Here is a 24,835-nt window from a genome sequence, read left to right as displayed (position 1 = left end):
TTTTAATGTAGTTATTGCGGGTTTGATAAATGGAATCTGCTTATATGCCATGAAGGTTTGTATTGTAGGGGTTTTTTTGTGTGCAGGCATGCATGCAAAATTTGGGGATCTAAGATAAAGTCCTTTTATAAGGGATATGGAAGAGATTAACCTTGGGTAAGCAATATGTCAGCTAGAGACAGCTAAGCCATTAGTAGTGAGAGGAAGAACAGCCCTGCAACACAGGTGTGAGCTCTGGCTGATATTCAGTAGAAGCAGAACTTAGGTATGATCAGTTAGAAGGTCTTGAAGAGAGAAGGGTCTAATCCTTTGGGGCAGTATTGTATGGACTTTGGATCACTACTCCATTCCAAATGGCTTTCCTTCAGTCACAAGAGGCTTCCATCTCTTCCAAAAATTGCCTGCTGAAACTCTTCTGCTCCCTTCCAAATCAGTTCATTACTCCAGCATAACCCTTGAAGCATGGACAGATGACTCTTCAGCTAATTAGAAAAGAAGGGTATTTATTGCAGCACTGGACACATGTGAACAAGTTTCCAAAGACACATGCACAGAGTTGCAGACTCTTGGTCTCTATTTCTACAGAAAAGGTTTTACATTAGGTTTCTAAAGATGAACAATACATAATTATTACCCGCCTGCTTCGTATTTTTATCAGCTGAATATCTATTACAGCTGCACAATTGTACTCCCTTAACAGGGTAGGTGGGATTTTGAAATGAGGGAGTGGTCGTATGGGAGGAAGAAAGCCGTATTCCTCATGGTGAACTCTTCTCCATGGCCAGTTGGCAAAAACTTTTGATCTGCCGGTCATGGTCCAAGCCTCTCCTAACTGTTCAATTATTCTTAAGTCAAGGTATTTCTATGGTCTCTGCTCCTTCACAATTGCTTCCTCTATCCCTGTCACTGCTAGCTTTACGTTCCTAATACATTTGGTACTCTTTACCTCAGGTGCGTGATTTCTGCTAGCTATATTACTAACTTAGATTCTTACGTCATTTTAAAATCTTAACTAATATATATATGCAATCTCCTACTATCCCAGTTCTATTCCCAGCTAGCCCCTCGACTCATCTGCACTTTTCAATTATCCTAATTACATTTTCAGCTAAGCCCTTGACTCACCTCAGGCACATCCCTGACTCCCTCTCTCCCAGCAGCTCAGAGCTGCTTTGCACAGCGCTTGCTCTGTGCCAGAGAACACAAAGCAGGCTGGCCTGGTGGGCCTGAATATTTCTGCCAAACACTCTGCATCTCACACCTTTGCTCTGGCTGAGTGCAGAACTGCAGGATTGCAGGCGCTTCCTGCCAGAGCTGCGTGAGGCGCTGGCTCCTGCAGACGTGCCCTGCCAAGATGTCCCTGCCTCACGCTGGCCTCGCTTCCCCTGGCAGAAGTGCCGGGCCTGAAGGAGGCTGCCCTGTGCTCCAGCCTGCCGAGCAGCCCGGCTCCCTGCCCCGGTGCCCAGGGTGCTGCACACGCTGCTGACCTTGGCCAGGAGTTGCAGGGCAGCCGGCAGAAGAGGAGGAATCCTCAGCCAGCCCAGCGGCCCTCGGCTGCCCTTGGCCTTTCTCTGCTCCTGGGCACACTCCAGACGGCCAATGCCTCCAGGCCGGGCTGTGCCCAGCACGGCTGCGCTTCCCCTCGGCAGCAGCCAGCTGCCACCTGGGCTCTGAGAGCGCAGGATTCGCCCGCTCCCAGGAACAGGCACCCAGGGCCCGGCTGCTGCCTCTTGCAGCTCCAAGGGCCTCCTTCCAGCCTGCCTCTGCCGGGGCTCAGCCTGCTCCCGCCTCTGCCTGGGCTCTGCTGGGGCTCCAGCCCGGGCAAGGCCGGGCCCGCTCTCACCTCACAGGCGCTGACAGCTCTGCACCACAGGAGACCTTGCTGAGCACCCTCTCTGATCTTTCTGCTTTCTCACTTGAGCAAGGCTCTCCTCCAGCCAAAGAGATTGCATTTAGGGATCCAAATCCAGGTGGCAGGAGCCCCAGTGCTCTCCAGTCACAGCCGAAGGCCTGCATCTGCACAAGATGTTTGGGCTGCCCCATTCTTCCTTTGGTTTTTCCTGCAAATGCCATTGCCCTTTCTGCCTCATCTGGAAGTGTCACAGCTGTGCCAAAATGTGTCAGTGGGCCGTATTCCAAAGGCAGTGTGGTCTGGAGATGATGAATGAAGAAGAGTCTTCCCCACTTTCAAAGCACACCAAAGAAGCCATAAATGTCACTTTGCAGCTTTAAGAGACAACTGACAGCTCAGAAGGAAATGCTGAGCTTATTCACAGGGTGAGAAAGAATGGAATCTTCCAGATGAGTTAAAATTTCAGAAAGTTTATTGATTTACAATACTACTCTATAATCCTGTAGGGTCATATTTACAGAAAAATGGACAGGTACTGAACAAACTAGCCTAACCTTCTGGAACTAAAGAACTAGGTCTTGTTTTTAATAAAGCTGCATCCATCTTTGTGGATAAAAAGTTGATGCTGTGAGGAGAAAGAAGAAGCAGAAGAGTTGCTGACAGACAAAGCAGTAGCAACCCAAATCAAATGACCCTTACAGCATTTACCAATTAGATGAAGAAAAGATGCGTGCTTGCCTCAGGATAAAATAGAGCTACCAGTCAAGAGGTGCATGGACAAAGCGCAGCAATCAACCAAACAGTGCATTACTATATAGACCTATAAGATAGGAAGTAAATATAAACTATGTTTAGAAGCACAATAAATGGCTTCTCCTTGATTCACATTGAATTGTGCAGAGTCCTTTGTCTTTTCTTCACATAACCCTAACCCTAAATTCTACACTACAATCCTACTCTACAATCCTACTCTAAGATGGCTATGTAGTAAATAGTGCTGATGGGATGATCACAGTTTTCGCATGTCTATCCTCCTCTTCACTGAGCTGATGAGTGGTGCCAGGGTGGACGCTGGCTTGGCTGATGTTACAAATGGATGCGGTCCACAGGAAAAATAACAACAAAAAACAATCATTACTTTCCCAGCTCAGTGCTTCACAGGCTCAATCAGGATTGCTCTGGTTCTCAGACAGATCCAGAAAGAGGAGCGATGGGATCATCTCCCAGACGTCATGTGCAGGAGCTTGCCATTCCAGACAAACCTGGTCCAGAATCCCACTCATCCATTTATTCAGGTTTCTTTATCTTGTTGGGATTTTTGCCCTGCCAGTGCTCTAGAAATGGTGCTTTCTGTCCCTGGGGTTTCTTCCTTGCAGAAACTCCAATGACTCACATAGGTCCCTGTCTTTGCAAGACAGGCACTGTGCTGATTCCCACAGGGACAGAAAGCAGTATCTACCTTTCCATGCCCTGCCCCTCATGTGCTGGATGGCACCTTCCTTCCCAGCAGGGCCAGCCCAGTGGCACTGGGCCCTGCAGTTCCCCCTCTGCCACACAACCTGGCAGTAACCCTGGCACAGTTCCCGTCTGCTTGGGCGTGCCAGGCAGCAGATGGGGCTGGGACAAGTCCCTCCCAGCTGTCCCTGTTTGGGTGCCAGAAACCTCTAAGGGTGGGCTGGGGGGCACAAAGCAGGGCCCCTCAGAGGCTCCCAGTGAGCCCCCCACAGCCCCCCCTGCCCACAGCCAAATCTCTGACTGCTCAGCTGGGACTGGCTTCCTTGGGTTCCTCCACCACCATTTCATGTCTCTGTACCCTGCATTGCTCTGCTTCCATTCTTTTGCCATTAGATAAAACTGAACACTCCACCAAATTACAAAAGAGGGCGACAGGAACAGTCAGAGGACAGAGCAGCTCTCCTCTCTGGAAATGCGGAGAGAGGAGGAGTTATTCAGTTTTGTGAAGAACAGGCCCCAGGGAGGCTTTATTGCCACTTTCCAAGACTTCAGAGTGGCTCTGAAGAAAGTGAGGGACATCTTTTTTAACAGGGCCAGTTACAATAGGATGTGGGTGAATATTTTTAAACAAAATGGGGATCAAGTCAGAGTAGGCCTAAGGAAGAACTTGCTTACTCAGAGCATGGTGCAACCCTGGCACAGCTTGCCCCAAGAGCTTGTAGCTGCCCCATCCCTGCAACCATTCCGGCTCCGGTGGCAAAGGGCTCTGAGCAACCTGATCTCTGTAAAGATGTCCCTGCTCATTGCAGGACACTTGCACCACAGGACCTTTACAGGGCCCTGCCAGCCCAGCCCAGTCTGGGATTCCTCACGATTTTCATTTGAAGAGCAGCAAGAGTGGAGGTGAGGAGGAAGGGGGCTCATCTGATGCCTTGGACTTGAGTGGAGGAGGAGCCCATCCCTCAGAGCCTGTTTCACCTGCAGCCCCTTCACATTTTACCTGCAGGAGCTCCTTGGCAGACCAGCGCCGCTCCTCGTCTGTCTGCAGGCAGCAGCTCAGGAAGTCACGCAGGCAAGGCGAGAATCGGTTGGGCTGCCGCAGCTGTGGTCTCTCTCCCCGGGCTATCAGGAGTTTAACCTGGGGAAAAAGGAGACACGAGGCTCCACCTGCTTCTTTCCCATCTGTAACTGCTCTCCCAGATCCCATCGATTAAGCTCCACTCTGCAGTGGCAGTTTCTGCCCTGGCAGAGACCCAGAGATGACTTTCCTTTACCAACCAAAAACCCAAACCCTGATGCAGCCACAGCTTTTCCACCATCCTGCAGATCTTGGCAGCTGATTTCATTGACTGACCTAGGCAGTGGGAACCACATCAGCAAAAGCACATTTGCTTCTCTGAGGATTCACACCAACTTGAGAGGCTTTTTGGAAGAGAGTCTTTGCTATACTAACCAATTCCAAGGATTAGTACATGAAAGGCATCGCTGCAGTGCTTGTTGGTCCCTTAAGCACAGCTGCCTGTGGTGGTTTTGATAGTAAAAGTTTTTAAAATTATTAAATTCGGGGAATTAGAAAGAAGCTAGACTTAGTGGGGCCCTGGAAAAATGTTAAAAACAGACTCTGAAAATGTTAGGCTTTGTGTTTGCCAGATCATGTGAAATTGCACCTGCGTAAGCAGTATATGATAAATGATATAATTGTTAGATGTGATGATTGTTTAGTAATTAAATATAATTATTGTTTAATCGTAAGAAGAATCATGAGAAACTATGTTAGAAGGTTGAGGCGGACCACGAGGAGGCCATGCTTGGATGAAATCTATGTATACAATAGAACAATATAAGTTTAATAATTAACATGAAAATTATATAAGGATAGAATATAAAAACACGTTCATCCCGAACCTATGTTGGAGTCAGATTTGGGTTTGTACCCCTGACACCCAGAGCTCTTCAATAAAAGCACCTGCATATAATCATTCTTGTGATTATGTGTTTCTGAACGCTAACAGTTTCAGTTCAAAACCGAGCAGAAACACTAATTTTGTCTAGTGGTTTTGGTTCACCAATTTAGGATTTCCCCAGTTCTTAGTTTTTCCCGGCTAATGTATTCAAGAGTGTGGTGGGTTTGGTGTTGGTCAATTATCACTATACTTACTTCCTGTTGTGAGCTAGGAAGATAGGATTAGGAGAAAGTAAAACAGACTTAAAACTTTCAAAGGGTATAAAGAAAATGTTATTAATAGCAACTAAAAGAAAGAGTAATAAGGATCAGAATAAACCCTTCAGAACATTTCTCCTCTCCCCACAACCTTTTCTTTCTCACTGATAATGTAAAGAAACAAAACCTAAACTTTCCAGTCCGTTGACTACTTTTAAAATAGTCTTTCTTCAGTTTACTTAGGGAGAGAAGTCCCTCTTGTTAATGTTATGGGGACTTCTCTACAAGAGGAAAAACCAGTTTTCTTGTGGTTCTTAATTTCTTCATCGATAACAGCTGCCTGGGGAACCCTGTTATCGTGAGTTTTCTCCCATTTTCTAAAAGGCTTCCCCCAACTTGTTTATGGGCCATGTTGATCTATGGGGTATTGTTTTAAAGATGAGTTGTTCAAAAGTAAAAGCTTTCATTATCTATTTTTAAAATCATTTTTATCCTTAGGAACAGAAAATCTTCTCCTGGGAGTACAGGACTACTCTTTCTCTGTTTCAACTTCTCATACAATTATAGTTACTTTAATATCTGCTTACTTTAACGTGAAAGCCTTTGTTCAATATCAATTTGTTTCATGTGTTATAAGACAAAAAACTTTTTCTTCATAGTTTCTAAGAGAATTTTAGCTCTAAAATTAAAATATTTCCTCATCCCTCCCATCTAGGACTTAACTTCTTGCTCACTGATGATAATGTTTTCATATTTATTCCTTCACATACTTATATCTTGTTCTTTTCTCTCATTCGAGGGAGGATCAAAGCACTAAAAGGATTCATATTTTACCTAGAGCCTATAAATGGTCAGCCTAACCCCAGTCAGACTAGGGGTTGCAAACAGGAGAAACTGGGGCTAGGGGTGCAGCTCAGATCCAATCAACCAGCCCAGGACTCAACAGTGTCACCCAGGATAATAGAGAGGAAATTCCTCCTTCCTTCTGCCCGATGGTTGTGAGTAACTTCTGCGGAGGTCAAATCCCAGCCTGGAGCCGGGGCTACTCCCGGGCCGGTGAGCTCAGCTGGGCCCCGGGCTGGGCGCAGTGTAACAAGTAACCAAATATTACCAAGGCCGGCTCCATCTGGCTGCGCAGCACCCCCCTCTCCCTGCCCAGAAACCGATGTTAGGGGGCCGGCAGGCAGCCTGGGAGAAGCGGGGCCTAACCCCGCGACAAGACCCGCCGGCCTGGCCCCGTAGCAGGGGCCACCTGGCCGTGTCACCTCTCTCCCAACCGGAAGGGAAAGAAAAAGTTTCTTTCATCTTTTAAAGTCTGTTTTTCACAGAGGTGTGTCCAGCTTTCCAGTGGTTAAAAGCTTTATGTCACTTCCCTAAATGTCCCTCATGTAAAACCGTAACAATGCCATAGAACAAACCTCATCAAGCTTTTTGTGCTGTTCTTGAAAACAATGGGAATTGGAAGGAAAGAAAGGAAATCCATCAGTTAATCCGCAGGTTAGGAAACAAACATTTGCAATCTCATATTCAACACAGACATATTAAGATGCCTGCACAAATGTATTGGGATGAAAATGCCTGCTTGGGCACACAGGAGCCACCTGCAGCTCTGTCTCTCAGCAGTCTGAAAATTTCAGCTTCCCATTTTGCAGCAAAAGAAAAATTGTCATGGTCAGAAGAAGGAGAGGTGCCAACCCTGTGGTCACCCTCTCCTCATTTGGCTACTCAAGTCAATGCATGAATGGTAGGCCCATCCCAGAAAGTGCCAGGTTTTGGCAGGCTCTCCACATCACCAGGCTCTGGCTTGGTGACACAGAGAACGTGGCTTGGGCTATGAAAGAAAAATGGTCACTAAATGCAGTGCAGCAGCACTGCACAAGAAGCAGAAGAGACTCTGTGGCCTTTACACCCTCATGCCCAGGTTTCAGGAATGTTTCCCAGTGAGAAGAAACTGCACAGGGGATGCAGTTCCTCTCTATAATCCACTGTTTTAGAAACTTTGTTGGATTTGGGTTTCCTTCCTTCATTTATGGAAAGATAACAGCAGTTCTAAGATGCTTGTTTCCTGTTACTGGGGCCATCTCCACAGACAAAAAAACTGGAGCCACTTATAACCCAAAGGAAAGTGTTGCCTGAGAATGGAGTTTGTTTGCATGTGGTAAGGCTTGAGTTCCCTCACTGATGCAACCAGAACTAGAGCAGATGCTGATGTGCTGCAGAGACATTTTTAGGAGGGGACCTTGGTGGAAGTAGTTCCAGCAGATGGCAATGGGATTTTGTCCAATGGCACGCAGGACATGGGACAGGCGAGAAAGACAGTGGGATCAGTGAGTATTGCTCCTTACCATGCCGGGACTTTGGTCCCAGTAAGGAGGTTCTTGTTCAACTATTTCAATTCCCACAATTCCAAAAGACCATATGTCCACTTTGGGGCCATATGGTTGACCTGTCACCACTTCAGGCGCCATCCACCAAGGAGTCCCAGCTAGTGAGCACTGTCTGCTCTGCTCAGGGGTGAGCTGAGTAGAGAGGCCAAAATCAGCTGAGGAGAAAGCAAAATACTGGTTTTATTTCAATTCTGTGCAATTAGGAAAGCAAGCAAAAGAATTCCCCAGTAGAAGTTTGAAAATGTGCTGTTGAATCTCCTGGCATTGGCGACTTAAAAAATCCCCACGTTTTTTACACTGCCTCCAGCAGCGGCTTTTGTTCTTTGGAAACTTTAGACTTGTAGCTCCCTCCCTCTGCAAGGGACACACACAGAGCAAGGCCACTCTTGACTGCTTGTTCCTTGTCCTACCTCTGTGCACGTTGCAACTGTGCCCTCAGCTCACAGCGGGTGTCCCTGCACTGCCACCAGCACCATTTTTGGGGAGCTGGCTGTCACTCCAAGCAGCCCCATACCCACATCCCTGGAATGCTGCACCTGACCAAGAATATACTGACCCAGCTTGACAGAACCGTCAGTTCTGAGAAGGATGTTGTCGTTCTTCACATCTCGATGGATCACATTGTTTGAATGAAGAAAATCCAGTCCTTGCAGGCACTGAGAGAGAAAACAGAAAGAGAAGGGCAAAAATAAGTGATGTGATTTCATCACACAAGAAAGAAAACAAAGAATCTAAAAGATTTCCTCTCCAGGGGAATGGGGAGTAATGGCAGAAGAGTAATGGCCACTGAGAGGAAGAGCTTGCTGCTCCAACACTTGCAGAGCAGGTCCTTTCTGAGGAAAGGCACGTCAGCTTTTGAAAGAGCAACAGCACCTGCTGTTGTAGGCTGTCCCCTGCAAACCAGCCAGGATGACTGCTGCTGCAGTGCATGTGCTCAGAAGCAAAGAGCATTTTGGCTGCACTCCTGTTTGTTTTAGCTGAGGACTGAGAGAAATGAGTCTCTCTCTTTTTTTCCTTTGCTGTTTGTTTCAAATCCTGCCACCAGCACCTTTGCTTTTACAGGCAAGGAATGCAGTGAAGACAGGCAAAAGTTTAGCGAGGCAAGATGGAGAACAGCAAATACAAGAGGCAGAGCAAGAGTACAACAGCAGGAGATAAGAGTACTGGCACTGAGTACAGGGAGTGCAGGGGCACTGGCAAGCCTTTCACTTGAGATGCTTTTACTTGCCCATAGCATACCAGCCACACAGAAACAAAGCTTGGCACAGGAAATCACTCCTGTTCTGAGCCCCTCTTTCCCAGAATCCTGCCCAAGGCCTTGGAAGCACATCTCTGACCTCCCAACTTATGGCTGCAATGTCTCCTTCAAAGATGTTAGACTCATTGATGACATCTCTCAGAGTGCCTCCATCCATGTACTCCATAACCAGCCAGAGTTCCTCGCCCAGAAGGTAGCTGAAAGAAGGAAACAAGGGTGTGGAGATGAACATGCATAGCTACCTTGATTTTTTGCTTCCAGGTTTCTTGTTTCAGGTCCCTTGGTGACAAGGGCAGAATAAAAGGAATAGAGATCCCCTCTTGGCTGTGCATTGTTTGCAATCTGTGCAGTCTCAAGGAGAAAGGCACAGCTGTAAAAAAGGAGATATCTTAGATGGCCAGCAAGCAAAAAGTGCAATTTAAAAGAGCCCACATAAAAAACCTGTCAGGCATGGTGTTTCTGGATATAAGCACCTAGTCCTCCTGGAATGCACAGCAATGGCAAAGAGGGGCAACAATCCAAGGGAAATCCACTTTAGGATGGTTCATCAGCACATAAGAAACTTTAAAAAATCAATCCCAAAAAAATGTGGAGGCACTGAGCTTCGAGGATATTGACTTAGGAAGATACAGCTGATCCAGGTTTTGAATAATTTTGGAATAATTTTCAAACTAGGTGTGCCAGAGAAGACTCATGCAGAAAAAATGCAATCTCTTCTCATCCATTCGAGATGAATAGAGAGATCCTAGTAAATAATAATTTACAGCTCTACTTTCTGCCAGTGACCAAGTGGGTTTTTAACCTCTCATGTTTGCCGTATATAAATGCACATTCATGGGATAAGGCCATAAGCACTCACCTGTCTAAATAATTCACAACATTGGGACTCCTGTACCTCTTCATGATCATGATTTCATTAATGGTTAGTTCCTTCCTCCTCAGTTCTTGGAGATTTATTTTCTTTATGGCCAGCTAAAATGACATTGAAAATCAGTAACTTGAGAAGTTGGTGGCATGAGATCACAATGCAATGGAGCGAGTGATTTTGCAATGACACAGCTGAGCTGTGCCAAACTGCCTTGTGATGAGGCACTGCAGTCATGAGGAACTGACATTCCAACAGCCCATTTCTCTGCTCCCTTGGGGGCCAGTTACAGCACACGTGGGGCCACTGACATTTTGCCTTGACCACTTGGTAACAGTGGTGTCTCAGCTATCACCCACAAACCTCTGACCACACTCTCTGCTGCTTTGGATGGGATTCAGAAGAAGTAATCCATGCCTTAATACTCTGTGGATACATCTTGGCCTATGGGCAGGGTTTTTAGGGCACCTTACAGATCTCTCCCTACGTGCAGTTCCCAAGTACAGCACTGCAGGTGGCTAAGGAATTACCAGTAACTTTCAGATGTATTTGCTGGCAGCCAGAAATGAGAATTCAGGACTCTGAAGCTGTAGCCCCAAAGAGCAGTGAGGTGCTCGAAGGCACCTGTGACTGCGGTCAAAAGGGTTTTTAGGATGAAGAAGAGACGAGAATGTTGACTCTATGATTAGAAGGCTTGATTTATTATTTTATGATATATGTTACATTAGGATTATACTAAAAAGCAATAGAAAGGAAAGGTTTCTTCAGAAGCTAGCTAAGCTAAGAATAGAAAAGAATGAATAACAAAGATCTGTGTCTCAGACAGAGCAAGAGCTAGCTCTGCCATGAGTGGTCAAGAAATCTAAACACCCACAAGAGATCAATCACAAGTTTACCTGTTGCATTCTACAGCAGCAGATAATCATTGTTTACTTTAGTTGCTGAAACTGCAGCTTCTCACAAGGAAAAATCCTAAAAAAGGATTTTTCATGAAAGATGTCTGCGACAGGCACCACCTTTGTTTTAGCAATGGAGAGCGAGCGAGCGCGTCCTTCTCTGAAAGGAACTGCTGCCCTCCGTGCCTTCCTTCCGGCAGCTGAGGAGGACAAAGTCCCAAATGTATGTTGCAGGCTGGCACCAGTCTGTGCTTCTTGTGCCTTTTCAGCACAGCTCTGCCCAAAGGTCCAGCCACAGCTCACACCAGAGGGGAAAGCCCCTCAAGAGCAGCAGAGTTTGCAGGGCCTGTTGACATTTACCTCTCTTCCTGTGGCATTGATAAGTGCTCTGCAAACATCTCCAAAAGTCCTAGAAACAAACCAGAAGCAGAGAAAGGAGAAGCCATTTAGATCTTGCAGTGAGAGCCAGCCCACACAGGAGATCTGTGCTGTAAATGCCTAAAACCTGCAGGATGCATCTGGTTCTGCCAGAAGGCAGATGATGCATTTTCCTCTCAAGTGCATGGACGCTGGGCCTGTTCCTGAAGTGTTGGGGTTTACTGCCTCAGCTCCTAAAGACAGCTTCCTCTTTCGTCTTGGATTTCAGTTTCTAAACTGTGCAGTTTCTGTCCTGACCACAGAGTATTTCCTTCTGCAAACCAGGGGAAAGAAATGTTCCTGAGAACTGTTATCTCACAGCTATCAGGGAGTAGGTTGCTCTTTCAGGCAAGCAAGATTCTTCTCCCTTTATTACTGTGGCCAGACAATTTAGAGACACCCAAAAATGCTAAAGAAATTAACACAGAAGTGTCCCACACTTGAGAGACAAGGAGACCTTCCAGTTCCTGTTCCTTGATGCAGGCACGACCTCGGCAGCACGGAGGTGTCTCTGACAATGCCTTCTGAGCCCACTCACAAATTCTGAGCAGCACTGAGAGATGGGACAATCTATCCCCAGTGTGAACATCTTTGCAGCTGGCCTGACTTTACGCTGGATAGACATTCCACCAGAAAAACACCTGGCCTGTGGTTATGTTGAAGTAACTGTGGTTGGACTCACCCGCTGCCAATATGTTCCAGCTCAGTGTATTTCATCAGGGGATTTTCAATGGGGTTCACCATTCCCTTTGAGGGAAACAAAATGCAAGATGCTGACTTTAAAGCAGGGATCCCAGCTTCCAGGAGATACAAAAGGGCAGCCTCACTGTCTGGGGCTCTGAGCCCTTTGTGGTCAGCTGGGTAACAACAACAGCAACAATAACAGCAACAGGACAGGCAGCCCTGCAGTGCAGATGGCTGGCACAGAGACTGATTTTGTACAGTCCTTTGAAGAGTTCTCTTGTCAGGAAACAAAGCACAGGGAGATGCATTTCCAGGAGAGAAGGAAATCTTCCCCACCTTTCAGCAATTTGCCAAAAGAATGCCTTCCCATTTGTAAACCAGAGCAGCTCATGCTATAATCGATCCCTATGGATCGGTTTCAGCATCAGGACCCTCACCTGTTTATGAGCAGGCTGAGCTCAAAGATGCCCCTCTCCCAGCTAAGGGAGGCTCCAGCCTCTGCAGTCCCAGCAACCCTCAGGGACAGGGCAGCAACCACAACAATGCTGACAAAGCCCAAGCATGAGCACTGACAGGCACTGATGGGAAGAAGCCAGAGTGAGCCTGAGCCCCGTACAAGCTGTTGCCTCCATTCAGGACACAACAGGATGGGCTTTGAGATCAGCCACACCAAGGCACAGATCAATGCCCTTTTTGTCCCAACAGGTGATGGTAGACACAGAATCCATTGGGCTCCGGTCTCAGCCCCACCAGGTCTTATCTGAGAGCACAGCACTGGCAGCGGTTCCGGGCAAGAAGCAGATTGATTGGGTTGTGCTGCAGAATCACAAAGGACTTGATGTGTTTTCCTAGAGACTGATCTGAGCAGGGCTTGGGCCAATGGGTAGGATGGAAAGAGTGGGAATCAGGTATGGAAAAGTGCCCATGGATCTGAAGAATATACCATGGCTGGGCTGGAGGCTCTCTCCTGAGAAATGCCTGCAGTACAGTTTTATCTGATCACACCACTTGGATGTGTCTCTTGGACACATCTTGATTAGCATAAAACTAGAAGATTAAATAAAGGTTATTATAAAAGTATCTGTTTTTTTTCTTTGGGGGCACATGGAAAACACCTCGTGCTCTCTATTTGTCCTGTAACCTGATGTTCTTTCAAAGTAGTTCTTTTTGACAAAAAATAGCATTCTCATGAAAACAAACTGCAGATGTAGTAATGGTAACAGTAACAGTCATAAAAATGACATCGGCAAGACATGTGGGGCAGAAGGGCTCCTTCAGGATGGAGAAAAACAAACTCCACCAAAAACAGGCCACAAACCAACAAAAAAAAAGCAAAAAGAAAACCAAAACCACACCCTCCAAAACCCAAAACCAAACCAAACCAAACCAAACCAAACCAAACCAAAAAAAAAAAAAAAAACCAAAAACCAAACCAATAAAAAATCCCCAACCAAAAAGACAAACTCCAAAGCCAGTCCATTTCTGTGAAGATTTTTTGTTCTGATGACTGGTTAGAAGTCAGGAGTGTGAGGAAAATTTAGGAAGCTAAAAATTCTGTTCAGTTTGGCCATAAGCACACAGGACTTGCCTAGATCATTTGCTAGGTCACAGCCTTCTGCTGATCCAACAACAATCCCTGCTTCAGCATTTAGTAGAGAGGGAAGCTCAGGCAAACCCAAGCCAGTCCAAGGTGCCCTCAGAGGCAGCAGGAACACCCAGAGCGCTCTCTCGCTGCCTCGGAGCACAGCACTTCCTCTGGGGAGTCCTAAATGGCCCTGTGACACCAAACTCAGAGGGAGCATCTGGTACAGCTCTGCTGACACCTGCACACAACACACTGTCCCTCAGACAAGAAACACCCCAGACGTACCCAGCATCTCCAGGTACTTCTCCTCAGTCTCCTGGTTTGGAGCAGCCATGCTGCTCTCAGCACTGGAGATGAACAAACTGCCCGAGCTCGAGTTCCCAGGTTTGACAATAGAGGTTCCTCGAGGTGATGCTGCTGTGGCAGCAGCTTTAGTGCCAAAGCCCGTGTAGATGTGCTCAACCTGGAGCATTTCTGGTGGGCACTGTTCCTGTGCCTCATGCCGACCTTGGGGCTCTTCATTGCCAGAAATTCGCTGGAAGTCTTCGCAGGCTGCCCGGTGAGATGTCAACACTCGCACCTCAAGTCAAACAGAACAAGGCAGTCAGAGACTCCAGCTTGTCCCTGTCAGCCAGGAGTCATCAGTTGTGAGGAACAGGCCTGTTCCTGCTCTCCTCGTTTCTTGAGGTGTTTTTACAGTGGAACATGGTGACCCAGATGAAGGATTGAAACAAGGTGTCTGTATCCCTTGTCAGTCTGTTCTTTGCCTTTCCTCAGAGTTGGATGACTGCTGGCCAAAAGGCCAAAGGACAAGTTTCACTGTCCAGGGCAGCAGTTGAGATTCAGCGCACCAGGAAATGTCCTTCAGAGTGACTGTGATACACACTACAGCAGGATGGCACTCAGAGGCATGGCCCCACTCCCTGCTGCTCTGAGTGGAAAGGCAAGAAGGGCAGAAACCACCAGTTTGGTGATGGCAGTGGCTACCCCTCTTTCACTCACTTGCTTTTCTAGAGCCTGAGGGAGGTGATTAGATTTCTCTCTGATGATTTTCATGTCTTCCTCAAGCTTCTTCTCCCATGCCTTGATCCTAGTGTCAGTTTTCTGCAGCTCTGCCTGCAGGTATTCCTTGAAGTCCTGTAAACAAGGAGGGAGAGGACGCCTTATGAGTGGAGTGGCTGCCATTCTTTCACTCACCTGGTTTTGTTGATCGCCCCTCTGCTGATGGAGATTCTCCTCTTGAATTCTTCTCATGTCTTCCTTGTTCCTGCTCTTCACTGCCATGACGGCACTCTGAGCTTCGGGCAGCTCTGCTTGTGGCTCTGCCTTGATGTTCTGTACACACAAATGCAGAGCAAGTGACTGGGAGCTGCCATCAAGCTCAGCTTTTTCCTCTTTTAGCCTCAAAATCACATTTATTCAGCTCCTTCTTTCTGCTTCCCTCCCCACATCTGCTTCCAATGTAATTCTCCTGTCCCAGTGCTGATCTCTGCAGATTCCAAAGCTCTGTCCTTCCAGTGCCTGTGGGACTCCTGGCCTCCTCAGTCCCAAGAGCTCTGCTTTATGCCCCTCTCCCTGCTCTTCCCTCTGTCACCTGGCCAGTCAGGCTTACCTGGCCATTCTCCTGTGGCTCTTCCACCTGCTGCCTGAGCTGCTCTTCCTGCTCTCGGGCTGGGAACAGCTCTCCCTGAGTCTGCCATGGCATCTCTGATGAAGCAATCTGCTCCTGCTCTTTCTCTAGAAGCACCTGCACAGAAAGCAAGAGAAGATGGGTGTAGCATTGTGTGTCCTGTATGGGTTTATTGTAAAGTTGGTTATTTTTTATAATTAAGATTTTGATTCGACCCTTGGTTCCCTCCATGTTCGCCCTCATAATGGTTTGTTCCTCCTGCCAGTTAGCTATCTGTCATTGTAACCAACCCCCTTTCATTTCCAGAAATTTCTGTGTCAATCTTCCCTTACCTAACATATGATTTGTCCCCTGAGCCTTTTCCCTCCCCAGGCCATTCCTATTGGTTCAGTTGTGTCCCTCGCTCCTCCCCTGGGCTTTGTTCATTGGTCCCTCGTGTCTCTTTCCGTTACAGCTTTCCCCTTTATAAGTGCCTCCCTAACGGTTTTCCCCTGACACCGTTACTGGCCCCACCTGGGTCGATAAAGCGCCTCGGCATCCAAACGCGTGTCCACTCATTCCTTCCTTTGCCTCAGCACTTTGCAGTTCTGCTCTCGCCTGCGTCACCATGCCGCAGACGGAGCCACTACTCGGGGTTCTCGCAGAGAACCTGGGAGTGGCGGGATTCGTGATCTCCACCGGTCACTCTGGGAGTGGCTAGCCAGACCCATCAGCTCTTGTGGCCGTGGGACGAGACTGCAGATGGGTTTCAACTTCCCATACAACGTTTGTGGGCTAAGACTCAAAGACTGCTGGGCTCACAAGTTCCCAAAGCACTGTGCTGCTGCTCTCTTGGGTCATTCTCTGCCCGTGGGGAGGCACAGATTCCAAAGTGACCCTGGCCCTACAATCAGGGGCCATCTGGGACTGAAGCTCCAACAGCCTCTCAGGCAGCTGAGGTTGGGAAGGTGTGGCATTTCTCAGGGGTCTGCTGAGGGCCTCCCTCTGCTTCTGCCATGTCCTGTTTGTCTTTCAGTAGTGACTGACACCCTGCCCTGTCCCACAGCTCCATCCTGCCTCTGCAGGTGGCTTCCTGGGTGAGCTCACTCCTTGTGAGAGACACTTCTGAAGTTCATGTTCTCTTCAGGCCTGCACCAGCATTCCTGCCTTTCTGACATCTACACTCTTGTTAGAAAACCTGGTCATTCAGGAGATGAGGATGCATGCAAATATCTCTGATGGAGGTCACAGAGCCTCTATGGCCACCTCAGTATATGGAAGAGGACCAAGGTGTTTCTTCTCCCTCTTTTGTCAGCTGAGAATTCTGACCAGCAGAAACAGAGACTCTCCTAAGGCCCCATTAACGAATGCACTTACACAGCCCTGGGGATTCCAGTGAAGGAAACCATGTGTCACGTATGGCAGGGCATGTATGACCAGAGTCACCAAACACCACCTAAACATGGAATTGTTCCACCTCTCTAGGACAGGCAGAAATTTAAAGAATTAATTGGAGACTTCAGGGCAGAAGAGGCTGAAGGGGGAAAACAACTCAGAAGGGAAAAACCAACATATCTGGAGGGGGAAATATCTCTGCCTGCTCAGAATTGGTTGAGGGAACATGTCTTTAATCCTCTCCTGAAAGGGATGCTTTAGGTGAGCTTTGCACCTCCAACTGCCTTGGACCAGAGCCAGGAAGACTCAATTATGTAAATGTTACATAGATCGATAGGTAGGAAGATAGACAGATCTCACTACTATAATCTCTCTTTACTGTCCTCTCTCTGGCTACACACATCAAAAGTTGGTAGCCATTGCCCTGATCAGCAGCAATCCTGAGACTGCTCTCCTGTTGCTAAAAAACCCACACTTTTGGGGAATCTGGAGTGTGCAGATCCTTATGGAAAGTAATCACACCCAGAACATTACACTGGGAACTGCACTCTTTGCGCATCTGCGCTTGGCCAAGTTCCCTTAACTCAAGCACACTGATGGTGCTAAAGTGGCTGGAATCAGAAAGGCAGCCCAGTCCCCCAGAGCCCTCTGATCTCTGAGGAGCAGCTAGAATGCAAAGCATTGATCTCCTGCTCAACTCCCAAACACAACACACATGGATTCCCTGGGCTGTAGAAAGTCACAGGCACTGTTAAACTCCAAGTAATCTTTAGGGCCATGCATGAAAGCCTGGAAACACAAAAGTTCCATTTCCATTAAGGTCCAAAAAGGGTGCAGAATGCCTTCCAGAGCTTGATAAGAGCAGGAAACATTGTGCAGAAGCATCCCTGCTTGCTGGAAAAAGAGCAAATGAACTGGGCTTCTCCTCCTAGGAAACCAACAAACCACAAGATGCAAGTGTCACCCACTGCAGTGCCTAAAGCCCTTGGATGCAGTGAGGGGATGTTTGGTGGAGAAACAGCCCTTGTGCTGAGCACTGTCATGCAGGGACTGATGGAAGTCTGCCTGAAGGTCCCTCAAGAGCCTCCCATTGTCCAGGCTAAAGCTCCCTCAGCACCTCCTCACTGGCCTTGTGCTGCACCCCCTTGCCCAGCTCCCCAGTCCTTCTGTGCACACGCTGCAGCCCCTCAAGGACTTTCTGCTGCCCAGGGGCCCACAAGTGCACCCAGCACTGCAGCTGTGGCCCCAGCGCTGCCCAGCACAGGGCCACGCTCACTGCCCTGCTCCTGCTGCCCCACTGCTGCTGACACAGGCCACCATGCCCTGGGCCTTCTTGGCCACCTGGCCACACGCTGCCTCATCTTCAGCTGCTCAAGGCCACCAGCAACCCTGGCTCCTTTTGGCCCACGCAGCTCCCCCGCCCCTATGGTGCCCATTTCACTTCAGATACAGCAGGCACCATTGCAAGATGTCTTTCTGGTTCTACAACCGCATCTTCTAAGGAGATGTCATTATATTGATCAGAATAGAATCCTCAGTCACTTTGACTAAATTGAAATGGGCTAATTCTACTCTATGGGAAATTGCTCTTAGTTCAGTATTCCCCTCTAGGTGCTGCCAGGATGCAATATTCTATCTGCCAAAGTGCGTTGGTAGTTTTTCAGGGCTCTGTGATGGAGGTTAGGAACTATCCACTTATGCCTTTGTTACTTTTGTTGAAGGTATGAAAATGGATTTTCTTTCGGTCTCCCAACTGGCCCTCTACACTTTACTGCTACTGGCCAAGCTGAAAGCTGGATCTACAATTCTCAAACACCAGGAACATGAAATCTCCCTTTCTGACTCACCTCAGGATCAGCATTGCTGAATACATGCTTCAGGTGACCTGTAGTGGGCAGGGGAAATTAACCAGATGCTGTGAGAAAACTGCTTGGGCTGCTGCATCCAACAGAACAAGTCAACCCAAACAGAGATGATTTCCCCTTTCACAACTTCCGTCCAGGAGACACGTTTCATTCACACAGCCAGCAAGAGATCCGGACAATATTCTTGCTCGCGCCTACACTTTGGTCTGTTTAGCCAGTAAATGAATACAACATGACCCAGAAAATGCAGGTTCTTCTTTAACACCCAATTCTCCATCGAGGGCCAGGGCATGGAAAGGTAGACCATGCTTTCTGTCCTTCTGGAAATCAGCACAGTGCCTGTATTTCAAAGGCAGGGCCCTATGTGAGTCAAATGTTTCCTGAAAGGAAGAAACCCCAGGGACCGGAAGCACCATTTCTAGAGCACTGGCAGGGCAAACATCCCAGCAAAATGAAGACATCACAACAAACACATGAGTGGGACTCTGGGCCACATTTGCCTGTGATGGCAAGGTCTTGCACATTGGGGATGACTGGGGAGCAGATGGTCCCATTGCTCCTCTTTCGGGGTCTTTCCAGGAACTAGATGAATCCTGATTGAATCTCTGAAACACTAAGATTGGAAAGTAATGGTTCACTGTTCTTTGTTGTTGTATTTTTTTTCCCCCCTGGACAGCATCTGTTTCTAATTTCAGCCAAGACAGCATTCATCCTTGCACCACTCACCAATTCAGTCAAGAAGAAGAAGAACCCTAACCCTAACCCTAAACCCTAACCCTAACCTTAAATGCTAACCCACATTCCCATGCTAGCCCTAACCCTAACCCTAACCCAAACCCTTACCCTAACCCTAACCCTAACCCTTACCTTAGGAGACGAGAACATAAGGATAATGTCAAGATGTTATCTCTGTTACCAATTTAGAGTAGGATTGTAGACTAAAGTTCTTGAAGAGTTTTGTAAAATAGAATTATAGATTAGGGTTGTAATTAAATAAAGTTTCTGAAACATCAACTCATTTGGAAGATTCTCCTCCTTCTGGAGGAGAAATTCAACATTTCCTTCTGAATTACCAGTTGTTTTTTATTGGTGCTAAGTCACACTTATGGCTTCTTTTGTAAGGTTTCAAAAGTGAGGAAGGCTCTTCTTCAGTCATCCTCTCCAGACCACACTGCCTTTGGAACACCACCCACTGGCTGGTTATGGCACAGCTGTGGTTTTTCCAGTTGAGGCAGAAAGGGCAATGGTATTTGCAGGAAAAACCAAAGGAGGAGTGGGGCAGCAAGGACATCCTGTGCAGATTCAGGCATTGACCTGTGACTGGAGAGCATTTGGGCTCCTGCCACCTGGATTTGGATCCCTAAATGCAATCTCTTTGGCTGGAGGAGAGCCTTGCTCAAGTGAGAAAGCAGAAAGATCAGAGAGGGTGCTCAGCAAGGTCTCCTGTGGTGCAGAGCTGTCAGCGCCTGTGAGGTGAGAGCGGGCCCGGCCTTGCCCGGGCTGGAGCCCCAGCAGAGCCCCGGCAGAGGCGGGAGCAGGCTGAGCCCCGGCAGAGGCAGGCTGGAAGGAGGCCCTTGGAGCTGCAAGAGGCAGCAGCCGGGCCCTGGGTGCCTGTTCCTGGGAGCAGGCGAATCCTGCGCTCTCAGAGCCCAGGTGGCAGCTGGCTGCTGCCGAGGGGAAGCGCAGCCGTGCTGGGCACAGCCTGGCCTGGAGGCATTGGCCGTCTGGAGTGTGCCCAGGAGCAGAGAAAGGCCAAGGGCAGCCGAGGGCCACTGGGCTGGCTGAGGATTCCTCCTCTTCTGCCGGCTGCCCTGCAACTCCTGGCCAAGGTCAGCAGTGTGTGCAGCACTCTGGGCACCGGGGCAGGGAGCCGGGCTGCTCGGCAGGCTGGAGCACAGGGCAGCCTCCTTCAGGCCCGGCACTTCTGCCAGGGCAAGCGAGGCCAGCGTGAGGCAGGGACAGCTTGGCAGGGCACGTCTGCAGGAGCCAGCGCCTCACGCAGCTCTGGCAGGAAGCACCTGCAATCCTGCAGTTCTGCACTCAGCCAGAGCAAAGGTGTGAGATGCAGAGTGTTTGGCAGAAATATTCAGGCCCACCAGGCCAGCCTGCTTTGTGTTCTCTGGCACACAGCGAGCGCTGTGCAATGCAGCTCTGAGCTGCTGGGAGAGAGGGAGTCAGGGATGTGCCTGAGGTGAGTCAAGGGCTTAGCTGAAAATGTAATTAGGATAATTGGAAAGTGCAGATGAGTCGAGGGGCTAGCTGGGAAGAGAATTGGGATAGTAGAAGATTTCATGTTTTAGTTAAGATTTTAAAATTAGGTAAGAAGTTAAGTTAGTAATACAGCTAGCAGAAATCACACACCTTAGGTAAAGAGTACCAAATATATTAGGAACATAAAGCTAGCAGTGACAGGGATAGAGGAAGCAATTGTGAAGAAGCAGAGACCATAGAAATGCCTTGACTTAAGAATAATTGAACAGTTAGGAGAGGCTTGGACCATGACCAGCAGGTCAAAAGGTCTTGCCAACTGGCCATGGGAGAAGAGTTCACCATGAGGAAGACGGCTTTCTTCCTCCCATACAACCACTCCCTCATTTCAAAATCCCACCTACTCAGTTAAGGGAGTACAATTGTGCAGCTGTAATAGATATTCAGCTGATAAAAATACGAAGCAGGCGGGTAATAATTATGTATTGTTCATCTTTAGAAACCTAATGTAAAACCTTTTCTGTAGAAATAGAGACCAGGAGTCTGCAACTCCTTTCACGTGTCTTTGGAAACTTGTTCACGTATGTCCAGCACTGCAATAAAATCGCTTCTTTTCTACTTTTCTATTTAATTAGTTGAAGAGATGTCTGTCCGTGCTTCAAGGGTTATGCTGGAGTAGTTAACTGGTTTGGAAGGGAGCAGAAGAGTTTCAGCAGGCAGTTTTTGGAAGAGATGGAAGGCTCTTGTGACTGAAGGGAAAGCCATTTGGAATGGAGTAATGATCCCAAAGATGATACAATTGTATCTTTGTGATGAATTTAAATCAGAATGATTATAGATAACTTCATGCAATCTGTCTACAAATGTATCAAAGTCTTCATTCTTCTTTGGTGATTTTGTATAAAAGGCATGGTGTGTAACTTATCTGGAAGTGCAAGGGTAGCATTATGTGCTAGTTGTTGGCTCATCTGTAAGACTTGATCAATGCTCTTAGCCTGAGCAGTGGCAGTAGCCCAGGGCCCCTTGCCAAGTAACTGTTGTGCTGTTAAACTATACAGAGGATCACCCTGCACTCTGGGTCTTGCTGCTTCTTGAGCACACTTTTCCTCCCAGCTTTTATGAAACACAACCTGCTGATGGGGTGGCATTCTAAGTCTTATTAGGGTATGCACATCAGCTGGAATTGTGTTAGATGGAAAAATATACTGCAGAAGTGACTGTGCAAGGTGGGATTTTCAACCAAATTGTGAAATTGCAGCTCTCAACTCTTCTAAAATCTTCCAAATGAAAGGTTCTCAAAGTCTACTTGCAGCATTAGTTACTACAGGAAAAGCTTCTACATCATTTGAGAGAAAAGTCCCTTCTACAATAGCTTCTGGAAGAACTTTTTTCTACTTTCATTTCTGAGCTGCTTCTATTTCAGGGTCACGTTCCAACTCTAATTCCACATTCTTTACAGTGTGAGAGGGAGGATTTTTTTAAACCGGCTCAAATGCTGGCTCAGAGACAGAACGGAGGAGTTTTGACAAGATTATGGCCATATTCAGCCGATGCACAATCCAGCCTGCTTGTAATAATGGACAATGAACACGTTCACAAAGAATGAATTATGGACATATTCAGAAATGGGCTCGGTATATCCTTGAAAAAGATACAAGAAGAAGATTCATCAGGACTCAGCAAGTTTGTCAGCAAGCTTGGGAAAGTGAGCCATGGGTGAGCCAGACAACCACAGTAAGACATGTGAAAAATTAGATGAGCCAATCAGCATTCTATTTTAGACACATGAACAGCTAGGATTAACCAATCATGTATTAGCTAGAGACACGTGGATAGCAGAGATTTATTATAAATCTAGTCTTTTAAAGGATAATAAATTTGGCTTCACTGGATCATATTGGTTATGGTGTGATGTCCCTGAACCTCTGCTTCCCGCATTTCTGGTGGAGAACGCGGGCAGACCCAATGTCGTTGCACCAGAGGGACTTGAGGACGGCAATTTGGCTGCTCTGCAGAGGATCGGAGCCAGCCTTCAAGGAGCCGAGAAGCCGGTGGAAAGTACCTTCACTGCCCCGGTGAGAGGAAAAGGTTACTGGAACTCCAGTCGTAGATGACTTGAATCTCACCCTGATCAAGGTGAGCAGCCAGAGAGGAGGTGGTGTGAACATTAAAGGGAAGGTGTTCAGAAACTCCTCCAACATATCCTCTCTAAGAGCGAACAAAAGTATGATGCTTCCAGTTATGAAGAGACTATTTCACTGGGCTTGGGACCATAATCTCATAGCAGGAGCACAGGTTGCTTTTGAGATTTTGACATGGGAAGCTGTGGGGCGAATGTTGTGGGACAGTATTGCATCTGGCGGGAGTGAGGCAAAAGAGGCGTCTAAATATGCTACTTTGTAGAAAACTGTCATAGAGGTGTTGCAAGCCTTAAAGGCAGAGAGGAAAGCTGCTGCTGCTGCGGCTTGCGCAGCCCTCGCCTCTGCATCGGAACAGCCTCAGGCATTTCCAGTAACTTCAGTTCAGCAGCTGTTTTCTACCACCTTAGATATTCCCTCACGTAGCCCGCAAGCCCTCAGCTCAGAATGGAGCATTACACCCACTGCTCCTCCAGCTCAGAGCAAGAATGAAGAAGCTGCTGCCTCTTCGGGGGGGGGGTTAGGTTGCAGAACAAAGGACAGTTGCACTCAGAGTTACAAAGCTGTTGATAAAGGAAGCTAAACATGCTGTAAGTTCAAAGGATAAGGAAGGAGATGTATTATGAATAGTGCTTCTATCGAAGAGGATTTAAAATCTTTAGTAGACAGATTGCAAAAAATTGGTAATTCAGCAAAAGGATTCAGTTGTCCCCAAAAGAGACTATTCTTTTGAGAAAATGGACTTGCCAATGATAGTAGGTTCGGACAGACATCCAGGGAAGCAGTTACCAACCTCTCATTTTGTCTCTGAGCCAGCATTTGAGCCGGTTTAAAAAAATCCTCCCTCTCACACTGTAAAGAATGTGGAATTAGAGTTGGAACGTGACCCTGAAATAGAAGCAGCTCAGAAATGAAAGTAGAAAAAAGTTCTTCCAGAAGCTATTGTAGAAGGGACTTTTCTCTCAAATGATGTAGAAGCTTTTCCTGTAGTAACTAATGCTGCAAGTAGACTTTGAGAACCTTTCATTTGGAAGATTTTAGAAGAGTTGAGAGCTGCAATTTCACAATTTGGTTGAAAATCCCACCTTGCACAGTCACTTCTGCAGTATATTTTTCCATCTAACACAATTCCAGCTGATGTGCATACCCTAATAAGACTTAGAATGCCACCCCATCAGCAGGTTGTGTTTCATAAAAGCTGGGAGGAAAAGTGTGCTCAAGAAGCAGCAAGACCCAGAGTGCAGGGTGATCCTCTGTATAGTTTAACAGCACAACAGTTACTTGGCAAGGGGCCCTGGGCTACTGCCACTGCCCAGGCTAAGAGCATTGATCAAGTCTTACAGATGAGCCAACAACTAGCACATAATGCTACCCTTGCACTTCCAGATAAGTTACACACCATGCCTTTTATACAAATTCACCAAAGAAGAATGAAGACTTTGATAAATTTGTAGACAGATTGCATGAAGTTATCTATAATCATTCTGATTTAAATTCAGTCACAAAGATACAATTGTTTAATATGTTTGCTTTTGACAATGCTAATGATAAAAGTCGGCAGATTTTGGGAACATTAAAGAAGGGAGCTGATGTTTCAGAAATGCTGGAACTTATGGCTAGAACTACAGAAAGACAAAAAGCCGCCTATGTAGCTGCTGCAGTACGGGATGCAGTGAAGCTTTCTAAACTGCAAAAGAGAGCCAAAGGAAACCACATTAGGTGCTTTGGATGTGGTAAAATCAGACATATTAGGAGTCATTGTCACTCTGGAACTATGAAAAAATTTTCTTCTATATGCAAAAAAGATAACCACAACACTAAAGAATGTCGGTTTCAGGGAAAGAGGCCCTGGAACGTGCCATCTCCGTGTGTGCTGAGAAAAATACAGAGAGCTGCCTGGATAGCTCAACCTCCCACGGAGGAGGAGAAGGACTTTGCTCACCCAGATCGTCAACTTCTAAAAGCGCCAGAGTGGACGTGGAAACCGCAGTAGATGTTGCCATCATGGACTCTGCTGTACACCTGATAGATACTAATGTAAAAGGACCCTCAGGGGATGG

General features: G+C 47.3%; 1 protein-coding gene across 1 annotated transcript in view; it reads right to left on the bottom strand.

The window, feature by feature from the left end:
- The window catches only part of LOC143692093 (uncharacterized), a 90,543-nt gene that overhangs the window by 9,830 nt on the left and 55,878 nt on the right, over nucleotides 1–24,835 (bottom strand). The window contains exon 6 of the transcript XR_013179951.1: nucleotides 4,308–4,445. The gene's annotated coding sequence lies outside the window, so the exon portion shown is untranslated. The remainder of the gene's footprint in view (nucleotides 1–4,307; nucleotides 4,446–24,835) is intronic.

Source organism: Agelaius phoeniceus, chromosome Z, assembly GCF_051311805.1.
Source record: "Agelaius phoeniceus isolate bAgePho1 chromosome Z, bAgePho1.hap1, whole genome shotgun sequence".
NCBI lineage: Eukaryota > Metazoa > Chordata > Aves > Passeriformes > Icteridae > Agelaius > Agelaius phoeniceus.
Note: the sequence above shows the minus strand (reverse complement) of the source record. Positions and strands in the feature narration are given on the sequence as shown.